General features: G+C 48.9%; 1 protein-coding gene across 6 annotated transcripts in view; it reads right to left on the minus strand.

The window, feature by feature from the left end:
- LOC125451012 (paralemmin-2-like) overlaps positions 1–17,496 on the minus strand; it is a 438,977-nt gene that overhangs the window by 208,086 nt on the left and 213,395 nt on the right. The window lies entirely within an intron of this gene.

Here is a 17,496-nt window from a genome sequence, read left to right on the forward strand (position 1 = left end):
GTCTATCTACTTCAACACCTCCTTTAAATTTATACCATATCCTTTGCATTGACAGTCCTCTGTCACTTACCCTGCACCTTCTCTGTGCTGTCCTGCCCTTTCATCGACTCCATCCTTTGTGAGTAGAGAGTCGGAAGGTTGAGTATTCCAAGAAAAAAACGTAATTCACTGCATCTGTTGGTGATGGTGGGGGTGGGATGTGGGGACACAAAATGACGGGTGGCACTATAAGACTCGCTGCTGATACAGCAGAGTTCCCAGGAATGCTGTACTAAACCAGAACAATAAAAAGCAGCACCAGCATCAGGCTTTTTTTTGCACTGAACAGCTGGATCAGAGGGAACAATGAGCAGACTCGCAATCTCATGATTGGCATTAAACAGAGTAGCTGAGGCAGAAAATGTTGAGGCTTGCCTTCAAGCTGCTGAAAATTTAATTCAATCAAGGTTTCGCGATTTTGAATAGGGCTCCACGACACACCCACAACACACTTCATTGATTACAGCAACATTTGGTCAGAGAGAAGGCACCATAGTCTCAAAGCCGCACGCCACCAGGGGAAACAGTATGACTTACAACTCCATTTCATAACTCCTCTTGTTTCATAATAGTTCCCCTAATTTCTTCAATATTTTTGCAATCCCAATCATTATTGTCATCTGACAGCTTCATAGCATATCAACTTTACACAAACCATTTGTCATCAATGTCATTCAGCCACGATTGTGCCAGAAAACAATTGGATTTGACATCATTCCAGAACTATGGAATTACTTTCAGAGACACAGAATGCTGTGCTTCCTGCTGCTGTACTCTGACAAAGCAACGCAGCAAAGTATAAATGGTCCTCTTCTCAATACAGTGACATGATCCCATCACTACTGCTCCTAATGCCAAGGCGCTAATGACGATGGAGATAAGGTCTGATGATACCAAAAACCATGTCCAATCTGGCTCACATTCCCACTCAATATGTGTGAGCCTTAACAGCAAATGTGGTTGACAACAACAACTAAACTGAGTAAGTTACCCTGGGGACATTTTACAGGATCATTATTGGACAAAATTCAACACCAAGTCACATGAGGTGACAAAAACTTAATCCGGGAGCCAGGTTTTTCCAAGCGTATTAAAGGAGCAGAAAGGCAGCAAAATTTCGAGGGGAAATTCTAAACGCGGGGCCTCAGCAACTAAAAGCACAGGAGCCAACTGTGTGCCAAAAGGAATCAACACATTGATTTGGAGCCAATCTACCTTTCTCTGAGATAAAGAACAGGAAATGACATCACCAACACAGGAAATGACATCACCAACCCAAGGAAACCTAAACAGATAAATAGAAAGCGGGACATAACACCAGCGCTTCGTCGGAGGCTCACTGTTGATATTACCTAGAATGGTGATGAAACTTCTGGGAACACACCTTCAAGCTCAGTGAACCAGCTTACATCTGGAACAAAATAAAGACCCACTCTCTTGTGGACCAAGAGGAGGAGAGCGCTGTGTTGGAGGTGGAAGGAAGACGTCGGGTTGGCTGTGCACCCTTGCAACCAGTGGATCTTAATGCTGGCTTCAGCCTAACGCTAGTTCAGGGGAGCAGCCAACCTGCAATGATGGCTGCGGCAAATGCTCGTGCCCCAGGTCAGGGGGTCCGGAACACCATCCGTGTTTCTGTGAAGAAGGTGGATGAAGGTGCACCTGTGGACCACACCTTCTTCGTGAAGAGAGTCCTGTTGGACTGTTGTGGGTTTGCTGCTGTGGACATTTACTGTCTGCTGGATTTCCCTGGAGGAGGTTTTTACGATGTGACCTTCAGGAGTGCCAAGCTGTGTGAGCGCTTCCTGGAGGTTTTCAAGGAGAAAGGAGGTGAGGGCCCCCTCTCTGTATTGACCGCTGTCCTGCTGTTTGTGATGCCAGCGCAGAGGAGCCGTATGGTGACTGTACACATGTACAACCCGCATGTGCCAGCAGTTGATGTCCTGACCTTCCTCAGAAGGTACGTGAAGGTGGAAGGGGACCTAACCGACATCATGTTCCCCTTTGGCATCTGGACCAGTAAGAGGCAGGTCAAGGTGACGCTGAGGATGGGCGCGGACGGGAACGTCGTACACCCACCGTCCAGCTTCGCGATCGGCGGGAGCAAGGGCTACCTGACCTATGCAGGGCAACCTAAAGTCTGCCATGCCTGTAGGTCACGTGGCGGCCGACTGCAAAGCCACCATCTGCAGGAACTGCAGGGAGGAGGGACACCTTGCAAAGGGTTGCCCACAAGAGAAAAGCTGCAACCTTTGCGGGGAAGCGGGCTACCTCTATAGGGCATGCCCGCAGCGGGGGACCACCTACGCCCAGGTTTCCGGCAGGGGCAATGCGGGTCCAGGCCCCCCGGAGGAGAGGAAGGCACCAGGGCCCCGCAAGGACCCCACTAATGTGCAGGAGGGCCAGGCCGTGCAGGAGGGCCCAGCCCCGCAGGATGGACCCGAGGCCAGCAAAGCGCCCCTGCAGGCTCCGCTCCCCACCGACAACCTGGAGTCGATGGAGGGGGCAACAGGCGACCCAGGGGAGTGGACGACGGTCCGGAAAGCGAGGAGGAAGGTGCGTTGGCGGGCCCAGGAACCGCAACCATCAGGCGGGAACAGGCAGCTGCAGGGGGGCCAGAAGAGCTCCTCTGACGAGGGAGATTCGGAGAGGGCCCGCCCGAAGCAGAAGTTAAAGATCTCGAGGGAGAAGGAAAGCAGCACCCCGCTTCCAGGTGACGGGAGGCGCCCTGAGGCTCCCTCCGACACCCAGTCACGTGCCCCTGGGGCACTGGAGGGCCCCCCGGAACTTCCAGGCGGGAAGGAGGAAACAGCGCGTCCCCAGCCTGATCCAGAGCCAGACTCTCCTGCCTCCGCACCCCCGACGGGGGAATGCCACCCGGAAGGCTGCACGGACGGTTTCCTGAGCCCGGAGAGCGTCCAGCAGTTAGCCCGAACAATGGGCATGAAGGGACAGATAGAGGGGCTGGACCTTGGACTTGGGGAGGGTACTGCGGTCACTGCCCACAATGGGGGTACGAGTTGCGAGCATTAATGTGCGCAGCATCAAGTCAACCGCATGACGTGTGTCCAAGTTGGCTGACCTGACCACCGTCAGGGCGGACCTCCTGTTTCTGCAGGAGTGCGGGATACTGCACCTCAGCAGGTACGGGAAATGGTCCGGCGCCTGGAACTGTGGGCCTTCGATCTGGTTGGGGGGTAACGACTGTCGCTCCTCGGGCCTGGCTATTCTGCTGTGGGGGCGCAACTTCACCATCTCTCAAGTTCAGGAGGTGGTGGGTGGGCGCCTCCTAGTGGCTGACATCACCTACAGGAACGCTTCCCTGAGGCTGATCAACGTGTACGCCCCAGCAGTACGGAGTGAGCGGTTGGCCGTCCTGCAGCGGCTTCCACCCCTGCTGGCTACGTCCAGGCCGGTCATCCTAGGCGGAGACTTCAACTGCATCATCAATGCAGATGGAAGATCCGGCGTAGGGACAGCGGGTGGGGGCAGTCAACTGGACGTCACGTCCAGATTCCTGATGGGCACGGTGAAGGACGCCAAGCTGCTCGACATCTTCAGCACCCCTGCAGACGGAGTGCAGCGGAGGTACACCTAGTCGCGGCCAGACGGGTCTATTTGCTCAAGGATAGACTTCCTGTTTGTGTCACGGGCGTTCTCGGTCAGGTCCACCGGCATCGAGATGGTGTTCTTCTCTGACCACTGCCTCCTGCTGGCTGACTGTCACTTACAGGACGACCAGCCAGCAGGCAAGGGGAAGTGGAAGCTCAACACGACTCTGTTGACCCCAGAGAACGTCGAGGAGCTTAAGAGGGAGTACGCCGGTTGGAGAACCGTGAAACCCCTCTTTGAGTCTCCGGGCGACAGGTGGGAGACGGTGAAGGAGAACATCAAGAGGTTCTTTGTCCTCAAGGTTGTTTGGAAGGTGAGAGAGAGGCGGGGAAAGCTGTCGCGACTCGAGAAAAGGGTGCAGAACCTGCTCCTTCTGTAGTTGATGGGGGTCGATGTCATGGAGGACCTCCGTGAGGTAAGGGGCCAGCAAGCCTTGCTCTTCACCACGGAGGCCTCCAGGATAATCTTCCGGTCCAGGGTCCGCTCCGTGGAGCAGGACGAGACGTGCTCGCGTTTCTTCTTTCAGAAGGTGCACAAAGAGAGCTCTATGCTTAGCCGGCTGAAGGAGGACGACGGCTCGGTGACGTCGTCTTGGCCCGGCACTTTGAGGATCAGCAGATCCTTCTATGCCGGACTGTACGACACGAAGTCCACGGACAGCACGGCCTCCGAATCGTTCCTGTCGTCTATCACGGAGGTCTTAGACGATGGCACGAGGGAGTGGCTGGACCGGCCGATATCCCTGGATGAGCTGACCAGACCCCTCAAGTCCTTGCAGAGGAATAGGAGTCCCGGAAGCGACAGCTTACCGGTCGAGCTGTATTCCGCTCTGTGGGACCTGGTCGGCCAGGACCTGCTGGAGGTGTACGATAGTGCGCTTCGGGCAGGGGAAATGTGCAAGTCTATGAGGAAGGGCATCATCACCCTCATTTACAAGAGGAAGGGGGAGAAGGAAGAAATTAAGAATTGGCGTCCCATTTCACTATTGAACGTGGACTACAAAATCCTGGCCAAGGTCATAGCCAACCGGGTCAGGTCTGTCCTGGAGTCGGTGATTCACCCTGACCAAACCTGTGCTGTGCCGGGCAGGAAGATCGCTGAGAGCCTCGCGCTCATCAGGGATACGATCGCCTATGTACAGGACAGGCGGGTGGATTCCTGCCTCATCAGCCTGGACCAGGAGAAGGCCTTCGACAGGGTCTCTCATGCTTACATGAGGGACGTCCTCTCTGAATTGGGGTTCGGGGAGGGCATCCGCATTGGATCCGGCTGCTCTACACCAACATCGTTAGTGCAGTCTTGATCAACGGGTGGGAATCGGACAGTTTTCCCGTCAGATCTGGAGTCAGGCAGGTCTGCCCGCTCTCTCCTGCCTTGTTCGTGTGCTGTGTGGAGCCCTTCGCCGCATCCATCAGGAAGGACGTGAGCCTGAAGGGCGTGACTATTCCAGGCAGCGGAGGCCTTCAGGTCAAGACCTCCCTGTACATGGACGATGTCACCGTCTTCTGCACCGATCATCGGTCGGTGAGTAGTCTGTTGGGCATCTGCGGCCAGTTTGAACTGGCCTCAGGTGCCAAAGTCAATAGGGGTAAGAGGGAGGTCATGTTCTTCGGGAACTGGGACGACTGCTCCTTCATCCCCTTCACCGTCAGGACAGACTACCTGAAGGTGCTGGGTGTTCGGTTTGATGGAGCTGGGGCGTGCACTAAGACTTGGGAGGAGCGTATCACCAAATTGAAGCAGAAGCTGGGCAGGTGGACGCTCCGGTCCCCCTCCATCGCGGGTAAGAACCTGGTTGTCAGGTGCGAGGGGCTTTCGGTACTGTTGTATGTGGCACAGGCCTGGCCTATTCCCTGGACCTGCGCCACTGCGGTCACCCGGGCCATCTTCCACTTCATTTGGGGGTCGAGGATGGACCGGGTCCGCAGGGACACCATGTACAAAGACCTGGAAAATGGGAGAAAGGGCGTACCGAACGCCACCCTCGCCCTGACGGCTACCTTTGTGTGCGGTTGCATCAAGCTGTGCGTAGATCCTCAGTACGCAAACACCAAGTGTCACTACTTACTGAGTTTCTACCTGTCCCCGGTGTTGCGAAGGATGGGCCTGGCCTCGTTGCCACGGAACGCTCCGAGTAGTTGGACCATCCCGTACCACCTGTCCGTCGTGGAGAAATTTTTGAAAGGAAACACCTTTGACCACAAGGCCATCAGGCAGTGGTCAGCACGTAGTAGCCTCGAGACCCTTCGGGAAAAGGAGACGGTGGATCCCGTCGTGTGGTTTCCCAAGCAGACTGTCAAAGTCATTTGGCAGAATGCCTCATCGCCAGAACTTTCAAACAAGCACAAGGACATTGCTTGTCTGGCGGTGAGAGGGGCTCTGCCAGTGAGATCCTTTATGCATGCCCGGAACCTCTGCGCCACTGCACGCTGCCGTCAAGGTGGCTGCGGGGGGGACGAGACTGTCGATCACCTCCTTCTGGAGTGTGCCTATGTGCAGGAGGTCTGGAGGGGGATGCAGTGGTATTTGTCGAGGTTCGCCCCGAGCAGCTCCGTGACACGGGACTCCGTGCTCTACAGGCTGTTTCCCGGGATGCACATCGAGACCAACGTCAACTGCGCCTGGAGGACCATCAATGCGGTGAAAGACGCTCTTTGGTCTGCCCGCAACTTGCTGGTCTGCCAGCTGAAAGAACTGACCCCGACCGAATGTTGCAGACTGGCGCACTCCAAGGTCCAGGACTACGTGCTGAGGGACGCGCTAAAGCTTGGGGCAGCCGCCGCCAAGGCGCGGTGGGGAAAGACCACGGTATGAAACTCCTCGTCCAGAATAGAAACAAGGGCCCTATCTGGTAACTGGGCCCAGCTGGCGCCTTGCCCAACTGGTCAGGGGGCCAACTGGGACTTTGCGGGGTGACAACTTCCGGGGTATTTTCTTTGCTTTGTTTTTTTTTCTTCTTTGTTTGCTTTTTTTCCTTTAGTTGGTGTACGTACCCCTGAGTAACCTGGAGCGGCTTGCATGACTGGCTAGGTGTATAAATGTTTTATTTTTTGTACATCTTACGAATAAAGTATATTTTTTCAAATTAAAAAAAAGGTGACGAAACGTCTGAAACCTAACCTTCCAGCTCAACGAGCAAACTCACATCCAGAAACTCAACCTGAGCTACAAATCTTCTCAAAACTCGCTGGAATCAAGGCTATTGAAGAGATGAGAATTGGAGGAATGTAACGTTACAGAATATAATTCATCACAGAAATAGCATGTATTGTTCCTGGTTGACATGAACACATAACAGGGACCAGGGCCCAGAACATGGGCACATCAAGACCTAATTTCCAGGGCTGGAGGGACCCCTTTGTGCTTCGATCCTAGGAAGGGCCACTTTGCTCAGCTTTGTGGCCAGGAACAGTAGTTGGGCCAAGAGCAGCACTGGGGCCACGGTTTTTGATTACTGCTCCAATAGGGGCACCTCACTGTTCCTGGCTAACCTTTGTCCTTGTGTTGCATTTGCAACTGCTGTTGAAGGAACAGGAAAGTGGAGTCTACCTGAATATTATGTGAAGACATTCTTTGGGGAGCTCAGACTGAATTTATTGGAAACACAAGGAGCACCTGCAAGGAAGTGGGTGCATGTGCCTGAACACATGGATTGTGGATGACCAATGAATGGGACTTCATTGGAGATTGAGGGGAGTGCATTTCACAATTTTGGGCTCTATTACAGCTGCAAGAAAGAAATATTTTCATTTATATGCCTGCAACAGTGTAAGACTTGCACACTGGAAGTAGCACAGCATACATTTACCACTCAATCTTCAATCTTGGTGCCAAGAAAACACACCGCCACCCACAAAGCCACAGGTGACAGTCCTATTAGTTTCAGAGATAGTAGGAACTGCAGATGCTAGAGAATCTGAGATAACAAGGTGTAGAGCTGGACAAACACAGCAGGCCAAACAGAGGAGCAGGAAGGCTGACATTTCGGGCCTAGATTTCTAAAGAAGGGTCTAGGCCCAAAACGTCAGCTTCCCCGCTCCTCTGATGTTGCTTGGCCTGCTGTGTTCATCCAGCTCTACACCTGTTATCTTAGCCCTATTAGTTGCTGTTTTCTGTTATTTGGGCACTGTGAATCTATTTGCAAAGGCTGAAAAGTGCTTTTGCAAAGGTGGATAAACTCTAAAACAGTAGCCAAGATCAAGTAGTATCTCATTCCAAGATACATACAAATTAACAAGAAGTTGGATGTAAGCCTAATATTTAACCCTAAACAGCCACCGTGTGGCCACTTTATTATCTAAAGTTTGAATACATTATTTATGTTTTCTGCACTACTACACTAATCAGTTAACTGTTTCCAAATTAATTGGACAGCCTCTTTGCTTGTAAATCTTTTAGAAAACCAAAACAAGCTATAGCACCCATATATTGAGGATTAGGGGTGCTACATTTGAAGGACCCCTCTCCAATAAATGGCAACACATTACATCAACACAGTAGATTGCAATTGATGTAATTGTGGTCATTGAGTTGCTTGAACATTTTAAGCAGGCTTTTTGGATAAAATTATCGCTTTTGACCTTTTTAAGTACTAAGATAGCAACTGAATATAAAAATAAGCAATTAAAAAATGAGATTCATGCATCCCTGATAACTCTCTCATGCTTAACCTACTGTACTCCAAAGATATGTATTTTATAATGTCTGTCTTTATTACAAATTTACATGTTCTGCTGAAACATACTTTTTGTTTAAAAAAGAGTATAGAATTGCTGGCAAGGCCAGCATTATTGTAGGATGTTGAAGGTGAAAATTCTTCAGAAATGCATCATATTTATGCATAGCAAGATCCCATCAACATGCGGCCGTCACTTCACAGGATTATCAAACAGAATTGACACTGAGCCAAATTATGAGATATTAGTAGACATGGTTGGCCAAAGAAAGAGTTTTTAAGGAACTCATTAAGGGAATAATGAAAGATAAGAAGTATGAGTTGAAAAGATCTGACAGTGAATTCCATTGTTTCATAGAATCCCTACAGTGTGGAAACAGGTCGCTTGGCCCAACATGTCCACACCAACCCTTGGAGCATCCCACCCAGACCCATCTCCTGTTTAACGCAGCTAAGCTACACATCCTAAACACTATGGGCATTTTAGCATGGCCAATCTACCCAGCTTGCACATCTTTGGAATGTGAGAGGAAACTGGAGTACCCAGAGGAAACCTACACAGACATGGGGAGAATGTGCAAACTCCACCTGAGGGTGGAATTGAGCCCAGGTTCATAGAACATAGAACATAGAACATTACAGCACAGTACAGGCCATTTGGCCCTCAATGTTGTGCCGACCTGTCATACCGATCTCAAGCCCATCGAGCCTACACTATTCCATGTACATCCATATGCTTATCCAATGACGACTTAAATGTCCCTAAAGTTGGCGAATCTACTACCGTTGCAGGCAAAGCGTTCCATTCCCTTACTACTCTCTGAGTAAAGAAACTACCTCTGACATCTGTCCTATATCTTTCACCCCTCAATTTAAATCTATGCCCCCTCGTGCTCGCCGTCACCATCCTAGGAAAAAGGCTCTCCCTATCCACCCTATCTAACCCGCTGATTATTTTATAAGTTTCAATTAAATCACCTCTCAACCTTCTTCTCGCTAATGAAAACAGCCTCAGGTCCCTCAGCCTTTCCTCGTAAGACCTTCCCTCCATACCAGGCAACATCCTAGTAAATCTCCTCTGCACCCTTTCCAAAGCTTCCACATCCTTCTTATAATGCAGTGACCAGAACTGCACACAATACTCCAAGTGCGGCCGCACCAGAGTTTTGTACAGCTTCACCATAACCTCTTGGTTCCGGATCTCGATCCCTCTATTAATAAAAGCTAAAACACTCTATGCCTCTTAACAGACCTGTCAACCTGGGTGGCAACTTTCAAGGATCTGTGTACATGGACACCGAGATCTCTCTGCTCATCTACACTACCAAGAATCTTACCATTAGCCCTGTACTTTGCATTCTGGTTACTCCTACCAAAGTGCATCACCTCGCACTTGTCTGCATTAAACTCCATTTGCCACCTCTCAGCCCAGCTCTGCAGCTTATCTATGTCTCTCTGCAACCTACAGCATCCTTCGTCACTATCCACAACTCCACCGACCTTAGTGTCGTCTGCAAATTTACTAACCCATCCTTCTACCCCCTCATCCAGGTCATTTATAAAAATGATAAACAGCAGTGGACCCAACACCGACCCTTGCGGTACACCACTAGTAACTGGTCTCCAGGATGAACATTTCCCATCAACTACCACCCTCTGTCTTCTTTCAGCAAGCCAATCCTGGCACTGTGAGGCAGCAGTGCTAATCACTGAGCCACCATGCCACCCCATTTAGGGTCTTGGCAGCTGAAATCACAATCCATTTCTTTCCCTGCATCATTGATGGCTATGTGCAAGAGACTAGAACTTGCAGCGTGCATAGATCTCAGAGGCTAGATGAGTTGAAAAAGACAAGGAGGCACAAAGCACTGCAGGTATTTGGAAATAAGAAGAAGAATTTTGAAACCAACTCATTTCTGGGCCAGAATCCAGTTTTGGTCAGTGGGCACATGGATGATGTCTACTATTGTCCTTTAGAGAAGGAAATCTGCTTTCCTTACTTGATCTGATCAACGTGTGACTAATAACATGCAGTAAAGTGGCTGACCCATAACTTTCCTAAGGTCAATTAGTGAATGGCAGGAAATGCTGGCCCAGCCAGCGACACCCACGTGCTATGAATGAATGAGGCAAGTGGGATTTGGTGCAAGTTTGGAGACAAGCAATTGACTTTTGGATGAATCAATGTTCATGGAGAATGGAAGATGGGAGTTGGCCCATAGAGTCAAGCCTGTGTGTGTGTGTGTGTGTGAGACAGGAAAGCATGGGTGATCTTTGGTGGCTCTTATTTTCACATTTGCATTAAGTAGCTGTTTGTGCTCAGTTTATAGTAGAGGGCTATTTCCGCACCAGGACTGAAACAACTGTTCGGGAGACATTGTTTGAAAGTTGCAATATTCAAATATACTTTACAAGATAAGGAATGCAGAATGCGAACAAGACCAGTTAGGAGAGTCTGAGGTTTTTGCAGAAAAGAAGCCAATAGAGGGAAGTAGGGACAGAAATCCAAGACTGGGTGTACCCACTTTTTTTTATTCACTTGTGGAAAATGGGCATTACTGGCTCGCCAGTATTTATTCTTCATCCCTAGCTGCCCTTGAGAAGATGGTAGTGAACTGCCTTCTGGAACTCCTGCAGTTCACCAAGGGAGGAAATGCCAGGATTTTGACCCAGTAGCAGTGAAGGAACAGATATATTTCCAAGTGAGGATGGTGAGTGCCTTAGAGAGTAACTTGAAGGTCGTGGTGTTCCCATGTATCTGCTGCCCCTATCCTTCTAGGTGGAAGTGTTTGTGGGTTTGAAAGGTACTGTCTAAGGATCATTGGTGAATTTCTACAGTGCTTCTTGTGGATAGCATGCTCTGCTGGTGCTGAGCGACAGTGGTGGAAAGAATAGATATCTACTGATATAGTGCCAAGCAAGGGGGCTGCTTTGTCCTGGATGGTGTCAGGCTTCCTGAGTGCAGCCATCCAGGTGATTGGGGAATATTCCATCACACTCTGACTAGTGCCTTGTAGATGGTGGCCTTTGAGGAGTCAGGAGGTGAGTTACTTGCCACAGTATTCCTCGCTTTTGACTGCTCTTGTAGCCGCTGTATTTATGTGGTGGGTCCAGTTGAGTTTCTGGTCAACAGTAACTACCAGGATATTGGTAGTGAAGGATTCAGTGATGGTAACACCATTGAATGTTGTGAGTGTTACTTGCCATTTATTAGCCCAAACCTGGATATTGTCCAGATCTTGTTGCATTAGAACACGGACTGCTTCAGTATCTGAGAAATTGTGAATGGTGCTGAACATTGTGCAATCATTGGCAAACATCCCCACTTCTGACCTTATGATGGAGGGAAGGTCATTGATAAAGCAGCTGAAGATGGTTCAGCCTCGGCTCAGCTTAAAATCTGGTCTGTTGGTGGTGGTGTATCTTTTGGTCCGTTGCTTGCTGCTTATGCTGTTTGGTTATGCAAGTAATCCTGTTTGGTAGCTTCATCACGTTGACCCCTCATTTTCAGCTATGCCTGGTGCTGCTCCTGGCATGCCCTCCTGGACTCTCCATTGAACAAAGGTTGATCCCCTGGTTTGATGGTAATGGTTGAGTGGAGATATGCTCGGGCATGAGATTGTGTTGAGTACAATTCTGCTGCTGTTGATGGCCCACAGTGCCCTGTCTTACGTTGCTGGATCTGTTCAAAGGCTGTCCCATTTAGCATTGTGTTGGTGCCACATAACAGGTTATTCTCAATGCGAATGTGAGGCTTTGTCTCCACAAGGACTGTGCGGTGGCCACCTTTATCTATACTGTCATGGACAGATGCATCTGTAGCCAGCAAACTGCTAAGAATGAGGCCAAATACATTTTGCCTTCTTGTTGGTTTTCTCACTATCCGTTGCAGATCCAGCCTAGGAGCTATGCCCTTTAGCATTTGACCAGCTCAATCACTACTGCTGCTGCCAAGCTGCTCTTAATGGTGGACGTTGAAGTCCCCCACCCAGAGTATATTTTGTCCTCTTGCCTCCATCAGAACTTTCTCCAAGTGCTTTTTAACATCATGTTTCATCAGCCGAGGGAGGCCTGTACGTGGTAATCAGCAAGGAGTTTCCTTGCTCACGTTTAACCTGAAACCATCAGATTTAATGGGGTCCACCGACAATGTTGAGGATTACCAGGGCAACTCTGTTCTGACCAAACACCACTGTTCTGCCAGCTCTGCTGGTTGAGTCTTGCTGGTGGGACAGGACATACCCAGGGATGGTGACGGTGGTGTCTGGGATATTGTTTGCAAGGTATGATTCCATAAGTACAACTATATCAGGCTCTTGCTTCAGTAGTCTTTGAGGCAGGTCTCCCAGTTTTAGCATTGGCCTCCAAATGTTAGTAAGAAGGGCTTTGCAGGGTCAACAGGGCTATGTATGTTGTTGCCTACCTTTCCAACGTGGGAAATTAGGCAGAATTTCTATACTCCTGATGATTATGTCTGCAGTAAGTGAGTTTGGTTGCAAATTTTATTGGATTGCATGGATTGGTTGGGGCAGAGGTTAGAGGCAATGGAGAATTTACAGGAGCTACAAGGTGTCATGGATGACAGTTACGGGAAGGGAGAAAAACCACGGACACAGTTAGGTAATAAGGTGTAGAGCTGGATGGACACAGCAGGCCAAGCAGCATCAGAGGAGCAGGAAAGCTGACGTTTTGGGCCTAGACCCTTCTTCAGAAATGGGGGAGAGGAAGGGGGTTCTGAAATAAATAGGGGGAGAGGGGGAAGCAAATAGAAGATGGATAGAGGAGAAGAAAGGTGGAGAGGAGACAGACAGGTCAAAGAGGCGGGGATAGAGCCAGTAAAGGTGAGTGCAGGTGGAGAGTTAGGGAGGAGATAGGTCAGTCCAGGGATGATGGACAGGTCGTGACCCCTTGACCTGTCTGTCCTCCCTGGACTCTGAAGAAGGGTCCAGGCCCGAAACTTCAGCCTTCCTGCTCCTCTGATGCTGCTTGGCCTGCTGTGTTCAACCAGCTCTACACCTTGTTATCTCAGATTCTCCAGCATTTGCAGTTCCTACTATCTCTGACACAGTTAGGTAGATGGGTTACCTCTAGGAAAGGTGGGAGGTGCAGGCAGGTAGTGCAGGAGTCTCCTGTGGCTATCCCCATTTCAACCAAATATGCTATTTTGGAAAAGGCAGCGGGTGATGGACTCTCAGGGGAGTGTAGCACAGACAACCAGGTCTCTGGTATTGAGACTGACTCTAATGCAACAAGAAGTACGTCAGGTTCCAAGCGATCGATTGTTGATAGGGAACTCTCTCATCAGAGGCACAAATAGGTGTTTCTGCAGCCGTTAGTGAGACATTAGAAATGGTGCCAGGATCAAGGATATTTCAGAGAGGGTGCAGAATATTCTCAAAGGGGAGTGGAACAACAGGAGGTAATTGTACACATTGGAACTAATGACACAGGAAGAAAAAAGGTCAAGGTTCTGAGGAGAGTACACAGGAAATCAGGCAGGAATTTAAAAAATAGGTCCTCAAGAGCAGTAATGTCTGTATTACTCCTGGTGCCACAAGCTAGTGAGAGTAGGAATAGAAGAATAGAGCAAATGAATGCCGTGATTAAGGACCTGGTGCACGGGAGAAGGATTCACATTTTTGGATCATTGGAATCTCTTCTGGGGTTGAAGTGGCTTGTATAAGAAGGACAGGTTGCACCTGAATTGGAAGGGGACTAAAATACTGGCATGGAAATTTGTTAGAGCTGCTTAGGAGGAATTAAGCTAGGTTGGGAGCGGTTTAGGGGTTAAACCAGGGAGATAATGAGAGAAGAGATCAGTGTGAGACTGGTGCAGTGGGAAAAGCAGTGAGTCAAACAGTCAAGGGAGGCAGGAACAAAGCAGTGAATGAGGTCGGACTGATAAACTAAATTGCATTTATTTCAATGCAAGTGGCCTAACAGGTAAGGCAACAAAATCAGGGCATGTTGGGGAATATGGGACTGGGATATCAGAGTCATTTCAGAGACATGGCTCAAGGATGAACAGGGCTAGCCACTTAATATTCCAGGGTGTAGATGCAATTAGAAGGATGGAAAGAGGGGCAAGAGAGGAGGGGAGTGGCAGTTTTTGATAACAGATAACATTACATATGTACTTAGGGAGGATATTCCTATGTTTACTGAGGAGAAGTATATGGAAGCTAGGGAACTTGGGGAAATAAATGGCGACATCTTGAAAAATGTCCATATTACAGAAGAGGAAGTGGTACTGGATGTCTTAAAATACATAAAGGTGGTCAAATCTCTGGGAATTTATCAGGTGTAGCCTGTGGGAAGTTAGGGAAGTGCTTGCAGAGCTCCTTGCTGAGATATTTTTATCATCGATAGCCACAGGCGAGGTCCGGAAGACTGGAAGTTGGCTAACGTGGTGCTACCATTTAGGAAAGGTGGTAAGGGAAAGCCAGTGAGCCTACATCAGTGGAGAACAAATTTTTGGAGGGAATCCTGATGGATAGGATTTACAAGCATTTGGAACCGGTTAGGGATTGTCAACATGGCTTTGTGCGTGGGCAATCATGTCTCTCTAAATTGACTGAGTTTTTTGAAGAAGTAATGAAAAGGATTGATGAAAGCAGAGTGGTGGATGTGCTTTATATAGACTTAGTTAGGCATTAGACAAGGTTTCTCATGGTAGACTGGTGAGCAAGCTTAGGTCACATGGAAGCCAGGGAGACCTAGCCATTTAGATATAGAACTGACACAAAGGTAGAAGACTGAGGGTGATGGTGGAGGGTTGCTTTTCAGACTGGAGGCCTGTGACCAGCAGTGTGCGAGAAGGATTGGTGCTGGGCCCAGTGCTTTTTGTCATTTATATAAATGATTTGGATATGAATATAGCAGATATGACTAGTAAGTTTGCAGATGACACCAAACTTGGAGGTGTAGTGGATAGCAAGGAAGGTTAACTCAGAGTACAACAGGGCCTTGATCAGATGGGCTGATGGATTGAGGTGGGGCAGGCGGAGTTTAATTTAGATAAATGAAGAATGCTGTGTTTTGGAGAGTCAAATTAGGGCAGGACTTACACACTTAATGGTAAGGTCCTGGGGAAGTGTCACTGAACAAAGACACCTTGGACTGCAGGTTCAAAATTCTTTGAAAGTGGAATTGCAAGAAGTTAGGGTAGTGAAGAATGCATTTGGTATGCTTGCCTTTATTGGTCAGTGCATTGAGTATAGGAGATGGGAGGTTGTGTTGCGGCTGTACAGGACATTGGTTAGGCCACTTTTGGAGTATTGTGTGCAATTCTGATCTCCCTGCTTGCAGAAGGATGCTGCAAAACTTGAAAGAATTCAGAAAAGATTTACAAGGCTGATGCCATGGTTGGGGGGGTCTGAGTCACAAGTGGATGCAAAACCTGGGGCTATTTTTCCTGGAGTGTTGGAGGCTGAGTGGTGACCTTATAGTGGTTTATTAAATCATGAGGGGCATGGATAGTATGAAAAGTCAAGGTCTTTTCCCTAGGGTCAGGGAGTCCAAAACTAGATGCCATAGGTTTAAGGTGAGAGGGGAAAGATTTAAAAAGGACCGAAGGGGAAACACTTTCATGCAGTGGGTGGTGTGTGTACGGAATGAGGTGGTGAGGAAATGGTAAAGACTGGTACAATGACAACATTTAAAAGGCATCTGGATGGGTATTTGAATAGGAAGGGTTTTCAGGGATATGGGCCAAATGCTGGCAAATGGGACTAGGATATCTGGTCAGCATGGACGAGTTGGACCGAAGGGTCTGTTTCCATGCTGTATAGCTCTATGACTGATACAACTGAATGGCTCGCTTGGCCATTTCAGAGGGCAGTTGAGCGTCAACCACTCGCTATGGGTTTGGAGTCACATGTAAGCCAGAACAGGTGCGGATAGCAAATTTCCTCCTGTGAAGGATATTAGTGAGCAAAATGGGTCTGTCTGCCAATTGACAATGCTTTCACGGTCAACAGTTGATTCTTCATTCCAAATAATTTTTATTGAATTCAAATTCCACCAACTGCCATGGCAGGATTCAAACATTGGTCCTCTGAAGATTTCAGGTACAAGGTGTGGAGCTGGATGAATGCAGCAGGCCAAGCAGTGACTGAAGAGCAGGAAAGCTGATGTTTTGGGCCTAGAGGGTCTAGGCCTGAAACGTCAGCCTTCCTGCTCCTCTGATGCTGTTTGGCCTGCTGTGTTCATCCAGCTCCACACCTTGTTTTCTCGGATTCTCCAGCATCTGCAGTTCCTACTGCCTCCTCAGACGACTAGTTGAGTTGCTGGATCGATATTACTGTTCGGCCGTCACTTCCCCTTACTGGGTGTGTTATCACTGTCTAGCCCATCATCATCCTCCACACTTAGAGCTAACCCCGATAATAGGTGAAGTGGATGGGCAGTGAAATCGGCAGCTTCCTCACCATACATGTGTAAGTAAGAAAATATCAATTAGGCTTGTAGGGAAGCTGACTGACCTGAATAAAACGTTGCTCGTGCCAAATTACTGTTGATATGGGTGGCAATGGGCAGTGCAGGCCTTTTTCTCAATGACATGCATTCAGGGTGTCATACATGAATCAAGGGCACCTCATGCCAACAATTCAAACCCCAAATCCTTTGCTGCCATGTTGCCTGCTGTATAAAACATCACTCTCCTCTACCCACTTCTTACCTCAAGCAGCCCTTCCTGCCCTATGACCTGGTGCCTAGCATTGTGAGAATCTCCTTGGTTCTCCACAATGCCCAATGCTGAACTATGTTGCCGCTGGGACCAATAGCTGACAGCTACTGAGTGTGGTGCTTCCTCACCATGATAACCAATTTAGCCTTCCTAGAGCTTGTTCTGGCTGGGAGGCAGATTTCCTTTGACCATGTTGGCATCTGGCTGACTTTCTCTCTGGAAGCAAACAGCAATCTGCCACCCGTCTTCCCAGCTCGTCACCTTTAAAATGCAACCCGAGAGCGTAGGCTGATTGAACCTCCTACTACCAATATGTTGCACTATAAAAATGCACAAAATGGGAGAAGGAGTTGCCACTCAGCCCCTTGAACCTGTTCCACCACTCAAAGACTGTTACTCTAACTTTGCCACATTATCCCCATTGAGCCCAATTCCCGCAGTACCCAATCTCAGCCTCGAATATACTCAATAACTAAACATCCAT

Source organism: Stegostoma tigrinum, chromosome 3 (genome assembly GCF_030684315.1).
Source record: "Stegostoma tigrinum isolate sSteTig4 chromosome 3, sSteTig4.hap1, whole genome shotgun sequence".
Lineage (NCBI taxonomy): Eukaryota > Metazoa > Chordata > Chondrichthyes > Orectolobiformes > Stegostomatidae > Stegostoma > Stegostoma tigrinum.